This window comes from Borostomias antarcticus (genome assembly GCF_949987555.1).
Source record: "Borostomias antarcticus genome assembly, chromosome: 10".
Taxonomy (NCBI): Eukaryota; Metazoa; Chordata; class Actinopteri; order Stomiiformes; family Stomiidae; genus Borostomias; species Borostomias antarcticus.
The window spans coordinates 2,130,998-2,138,584 of NC_140243.1; positions in this window are offsets into that span (position 1 = coordinate 2,130,998).

Below are 7,587 nucleotides of genomic sequence, written 5' to 3' on the forward strand. Positions count from 1 at the left end.
CACACACACACACACACACACACACACACACACTCTCTCTCTCTTTGTCTCTGTCGCTAGTTTCGAAGATTGGTTTCATTATTTTGGGTATATATTACATATTGCATTTTCATTATCATTTTCTGATATAGAATGAAATCATTGCACAACTTTGCTGCAACATTATTTCTCTTCCAAGCCAGCGGCCTACAGGCTATCAACCCCCACGCACTCTTAAACAAACAAACTGTATTGTTGGGATAGCGGATCTGTGTTTATCTGAGAGATAATTTGATTCATTAGAGACTATTACACAGTACTTCTCTCTCTGATCATCTGATAAGCCCCTGTGGATTAGATTGTCCATTCATTTGTCTGCAGAAATCTCTCTCTCTCTATCTCTCCGTCGCAATGCGTAGGAAGATAAAACTGTAGGCTGTTTGTTCAACGCACCTGTGCAAAGCAGGTCCAACTAACCTGCGTGTGTGTGTTGAGCACAGTAATCTGTATCACATAACAGGGAAGTAAGTCAGTGTGGGTTCAGTTCAGGGTTGATCCACTCCTCACCAATAAGTGTGAGAAATCTCACCTTCCAATCTGCTCTGTTGAGCACCAGAACTTTGCTCATGTTCCTTTCACCATTCTCCTCTTCGTTCTCATCTTACTCCTCCTCATCACCCAGCTGAGACACACCACCGAGCTGTGTTGGTAATAGTGCCTTGAGCCATTGGTGCACTGTCCCTTTAAATGTATTGGTTGTCACTTTATAATCTTTGTTCATTTAAATGTGTTGGCAGCGCTTGAATCCACTTGTAGTAAACAAGGCCTTCATCGTTTCTTCACAAAGAAATCACACCGTTCCCTTTTGTCTGCTTTTGATGGGATTAGAGGAAGGTATTAACAAGAAGGTGTGGCACATTTTTCAATCGCTCCTCACACTGGAGCTTCAAGACTTTCACGATGTGTGTGTGTGTGTGTGTGTGTATGTGTGTGTGTGTTATTATCAGAACATTACTACTCTGAAACCAGAATAAGTCACTAAAATGAGTGCGCCCCATCTTACCAGACGTGAGCGTGTTCTTGGGCAGAGGAGCACTGTGGTAGCGCGTCTCTGAAGAGGTCACGGTAAACGATGCGGGATGTTTAACGCCTGCTATTCAGGGGCTGTTGCTGTTGTTGTTGTGTGTGTGGACACGCCAGCGGAGGTCACGAACCCTGCTGAAGCGTTCCTATATATTCATGCGTTTCAGACGTCTCCTGTAACCCTGCCAGAGCATCCGCCCACTTCTGATTGTCAAACAGACCTTATCACAATACTGGATCCATCTCAGAAGGGCTGCAGAGAGGGAGGGGTTGAGGAGTGCTCATTCCTGGTCATGGGTTTGCATACGGTTACTATAACAATTGAGAGTTGTAAAGTCGAAACAACAACACAAATGCAAGCTGTCTGGAAGACAAACCGGGGTTAGTGGAAGGGCAGAGTATGTCTGGAACAACTCCTGAGTTCTGACTGGATTTAAGTTTGTTTTTGTAGATCATCTTCGCAATGTTGCACTCAATTACAGTAGTCAATTCACACAGCAATACAAAGCCCACCGACATACTTCAGCGACAGGCTTACAGACAGACGGCGACTAGAGGCACTCTATCGCTGAGGTTGCCTGACGTTGATGGCTTGTGGGTGTATCGCATAGGAAATTAATGGAGTCTGGCGACGAGTCCATGCTGGTCGTCTGAACGCGGGGTTAATACGACTATAAACAAAATCAACCTGAGAGTCAGATCCTGCTTTGTGGAATTGAAAGCTTGTTTGTCTCTTGTCTTCTTGGTACATGTTGATTAATTTCCTGTAATTATTCCCTGTGGCTGAGGTTGCCATCTGGGCAGGTATGCTGTCCTCCGAACACACCGGCGCTGCCAAGCAACATCAGTCTCCTGCTGACAGACAGACTGACACACACACACACACACGCTCACATGCTATCACACACACACACTCACTCGCACACATACTATCACACACTCGCACACATACTATCACACACACACACACACACACACACGCTCACATGCTATCACACACACACACACATGCTATCACACACACACACACACACGCACACATGCTATCACACACACACACACACACGCTCACATACTATCACACACACACACACACACACACACACGCACACACACACACACACACACGCACACACGCACACACACACACACGCTCACACACACACACACACACACACACACACACACACACACAGAGGTGTGTACCCTGGCTGGCATGGTGATGCGTCATGGCATGCCTGTGCTTTACCGTAGTGTTGATGAAGTACCCGTAGTTTCACCCTGATGCAGCGGGAGGCAGCCCACACTCTCCCAGGGGGTGAGAGGGAGTTCGCGTGTGTGTGTGTGTGTGTGTGTGTGTGTGTGTGTGGTTGTGTGTGTAAACAGGTTAACCACAGGGTGATTAAGTTGTCAACTGATACTGACTCATACACACCTCCGCCGAATTAATTAAAGGTGGCAGAGCATACATAAAGTACACATATGCACGCACACACATACACGCAGATAAACACACACAGACATACACACGCACAGACATACACACACACACACACACACCCACACACAGCCCCTTACAAGCTACAGTACCTTCAGTGTAACTTTCTAATTACTATCCTTTCTGAATCTTTATAAACCATTTGTAGAAAATGAACAAACTATTGAGAAATGGTACAGTTATAAATGGTCAGTAAATGATTAGTAAATATACACACAGAACCACCGTGATGGTTGATGAGAACCAAACCCACAACTCAATGGAGCCGGACAACAGAACCTTATCTACTGTACTCGAGAGACACTTCCTGTATCAGGTCATCTGTCCTGGTTTGGGTTTGATTTCAACATTGTGCTGAGGTCCTGTGTGTATTACCAATCATTATTTACTGATCAATTACAATCGTTTACAAAACATTCATATTCAATCATTTACAATTGCTTCATAAATTGCTTATAAAGGACACTTGTTGGAAGTCAAGTGTTCCCCTTTGTGGAAGACCTACTTATCTGGCCTCTCTCATTCTCCCTCGGTCCATCCCAGGACAGTAACCATTCATGTGGGTGAAGGGCCGTCCCCAGGGAGAGAGAGAGGCTGACATGGAGAAGGGGCTCTGAAGGGATCACACTGTTCCCTTTGTGTCCTCCCTTTGTTGCCGTACAGGGCGACGGTGGTTCCACTCGCCAGCCTCTGAAGGATATGTATGACCGCCAGGCCCCCCCGTATTGTTGCATAATCACCCCTGGATCCAGACAATGGCCCCGTTTTAATGTCACAGACACCATGTCACACCTACAGGGACCAGACTAGGACAATGGACATTTGGGGGAAGATATTGTTTCTCTCTCGCTGTCTCGCTGTCTCTCTGTCTCTCTCTCTCTCTCTCTCTCTCTCTCTCTCTCTCTCTCTCCTGTGTGTGTGTATGCAGGCCGGCTATAAAATGTAGGGGATCTAAGGGAGAAAGGATTTGGGGGGAAACGTGCCCCTCCCTGGACGAACAATTGAACGGATAATGACCCCAACATGGGGAATTGGTCCTGATATTGAAGAGTAAATATTGAATACCGATGTCATCAAGGCATCAACTTACAGCTTTGGTGAAAAATCACTGATGAACATATGGAGGCCATATTTTTCTCTCCTAGTGACTGGCCGGGCTCCGCGTGGTCTGCATGTAGGTAGCTCTGGCGCCCTGAGAGAGAGAGAGAGAGAGAGAGAGAGAGTGTGTGTGTGTGTGTGTGTGTGCGTGTGTCACCCAGACCATAGTACTGAATGTCCTGCGTGTTCTGGAGTCAGAGCGGGGGTTTTAAGGTTAAAATAAGGGTGTCAGGTCTTTTCTTAGCTCACTACAGGTGGTCATTATGTCTGAGGTAATTGTTTGCTTGAGATAAAGTGAGGAGGGAAACCCTGGAGGCATCGGAGGATCTTGTTCAGAGCTCCTGTTACTGTATGATGTTATGTCAGGACCTCTTCAGCGGTTAGAACGGCAATTAATTAATTCCTTGAAGTGTGTTGGTTTTGCTGCCCCATGTAACCCTATACATCCGCTCCGGAGCACCAAAGAAAAAAAATAGACTGCTGATCTCTAACGGCCCAGAACCCGATTCCAGCATAAAACAATACAAACCCACGAGTCATATTTCACATTATCAAAGTGTTCTGAGACAGATTTTTCAGAACTCCCTGGCCGTTGGCTTGGGTTTTCCCTGTGTGCGGATGGAAACGCAGGAGAACTGCCTCGTTCTGAAACGTAAACAGCAGTTTCTCATTTCTGGGCCTTAATCTCAATGTAAACCAAAGCAATGGGTCTCACCGCTTTCCCTCGACCACCAGACTTGATGGTTTCTTGGTGTTCCTTGCTCGAGGCCGTCCGTTGGCACATCACCGCTCGCCTGTGTGTCTCCTTACCACACGTCTCAGAGGAAACTGTCAGACAAAAGCAGACAATAACGTTTTTGGCGACGTTTTTGATATCAGGAAGTGCCTACTTATCCACGCTCAATATCTTTTTCTTGTTCCATTATGTTTGATAGGGAGGGGAAGCAATTTCTTTTTTGCGACACAGATTGATGTCCTTTTTCATAATTAGGGGATGTGGATTATTGGGAAAACGATACACTCTATATTCCCTTAGAGAGCTCCACCTTCATCTTCCAGGGATCCTCAAAGAAAAGGAACTCTCTCGGGGGAACATCCGAGGAACCGTTCTCACATGGCCGGGCTGCGTGGTTGGCACACTGGCAGAGATCCAGGTCTGAAACAGAGCACGGCTGGCAGCGAACGGACTGTTGCCTAAGACCCTACTGCTGATGCAATGTTTTGATTGCCACAAGTCCAGGACTTTGTTTGTGGACTTGGGGGCTTGATGTGTACAGTGGATATAATGTTTAGCTAGGGAGGATGTTTTGAACTGGAGAAATGAATGGATGAACCTCTCTCTCTCTCTCTCTCTGTCTGTCTGTCTCTCTCTCTCTCTCTCTCTCTCTCTCTCTCTCTCTCTCTCTCTCTATGGACAGAAGAAGCATCTATGGTTTTTTCGAGCAACCAGACAGTCTTTATAATATGTGTTTAAAGCCCTTATCAATTCTATTTGTACAGATTTTAAAAATCTATACACGCTGAGATTTCATACACTTTTAAAATGGATCAAATGAACAGAGCTGGCTGGCTGGTAAGCGGGTTGGGTTTGATAAGAAGTGTTCTAAAACAAACTGTTCCAGAATTACACTGTAATAAAGTAATCAGCTATAGATCACATCGGCCACATTATCAGGCTATTAGGCAACCCGGCCCTCTCATCCGGCCCTCTCCTGTGTGTAGAATGTGATGTCAGCCTGCAGGTCATATGTCTCTCTTTGTCAACCCTGATAGCTGTTTCACAACAACAGACCTGCCTTCTGTTTGTCAATCTCTAATGAGGGCTGGACATCTGAGGGAAGCCATCGTTAAGCTATGTACACACACACACGCACACACACGCACCCACACACACTCACACGCACGCACGCACACACGCACGCAGGCATGCTAGCAAGCACACTCACACACGAACATGCGCACGCACACACACACACACACACACACACACACACACACACACACACACACACACACACACACACACACACACACACACACACAGATCAGCTACTGGCCTGATAAGCTACTGCAAGAGGTGGGTGATTGATCTAGATGGATGTTTATTGTTCTATGTTGTAATGATGATGTTTATCGTCGCCCACTCGGTGAAAGGAGCTATTCAAACGGGCTGTCTGTCCATTTGTTCTATTTGTCCACCATGACGGGTGGAGAGGACACAGCCTATTCTGTTATTCTGTTATATTCACAGATTCTTTTTAAACGGATTCATAATATTACACACTTAGGTGAGATAAGACAACGGATTCACCCCACAAAACACCACAACGTTTTCGACAACCCGTGTTCTTGTTCTTCTGTAAACTGATAACCATTTAGTACACGTCACCCACGGTCTATTCTTATCATTAGGGCTGTTGATTACACATGACAAATAGTTTATTAATAATTCCTTTCTGTAAATGCCCAGCGATTAGCTTGAATGGACCCATGACAAAGTTCACCATTTTATCTGAATATTATACTGTACTGTAAGTGACACACTAGCGATCACCCCAGTACGTTAAAATTAAAACCTGCATAGAATCACAGTACTTTAGGACGTCAACACTGCACCGCAAACTACTCGCTCGTAGTTTAATAGATAATGAATGAACATTTTAACCATATATCTTTCTGTCAAACAGCAAATAAATCCTGGACCACAAATATATGACGTATAACAAATATATAACCAAATCAGAAGTGGATCGCGCACATCCCAAAGTAATTAATAAGGCAGGTGCTGTTGTCTGAGGAAGAGCGTTGTCGCTCGAAACGTCACTTATATTTTTTGTCCATAAATAATCTTAATGGGAGCTACGGTGTGCGGACTCTTACTTTCTTTGATACGTAAAACAAATATATAACATACTCTCAGCACTTTTTGGTCGGTTGTCAATGAGCGAGAGTTTCCAGTGTTTGTCCTCTCCCCCCCACCGTCCTCCCCCCCCCACCGTCCTCTCCCCCCCACCGTCCTGCCTGCTCCCAGCTGGATTAACCAAACCTGTAGACTCCCAGCTTTCACAATATCTGGCTGGATACTCAGAATGGGGAAACTCACCAACATAAATAAACACTCTCTGTGACTGTCCGCTGAGCGCCAGCGAGCCAGGTATGCTGAGTCACCGGGGGCTGAGGCTGGGGGGGAGGCTGGTGGCCATGTGGGGGAGGATGGATTGGGCATGGTTGACGTTTGCCAGCACACTCCTCATCATGTGAGCTTGTGGCCGGACCTTGTGGCTGGGGCAGTGAGGCTGTCCCCTAGGCAGGGGCTGGGATTGGCTGAGGCATCTGCTTGGCGGTAGTGTATGGACACCACGGACCTGTGGCCTGAGAGTGGTCTCCTCAGACCAGAGAACCCCTCAGTCATTATCACGCTGGACATGAATGGGTGATTTTCAATGTTTATTTGGAGTGAATGGAGACAATAACAGGATTACAAAAGAACAGGTTTTCATACATTGTTGTTCTAATCTGCCGGGCTGTGGCGGAGAGAGAGAGAGAGAGAGAGAGAGAGAGAGAGAGAGAGAGAGAGAGAGAGAGGGAGAGAATGTGTGAATTTCTCCTCTATCATGTTGCTCTCTAACCCTGTGTCAGTGCGGCTGTCTTCATGGATGTATTAATAGAACTGGATACAGCCACTCCATTCACTGACCGCTATCAAAAATGAAGCCCTATTGAACCGCGCCATCTTGGCAAATTTGTAGTCATTTGACAATTTCCGGTGACTTTTGTACTTGCGCAGTTGTGCTTTTCTGGCCTACGCGCGTCCACGAACAAGTTCACGATTATGTGAAATGTAGATGCACGTTCCCGGCTCTCCCCGCTTTGATTTAGCATAGCAATGAAAACCGGCTTGCATATTAACCTGTTTTTGTCAAATATAT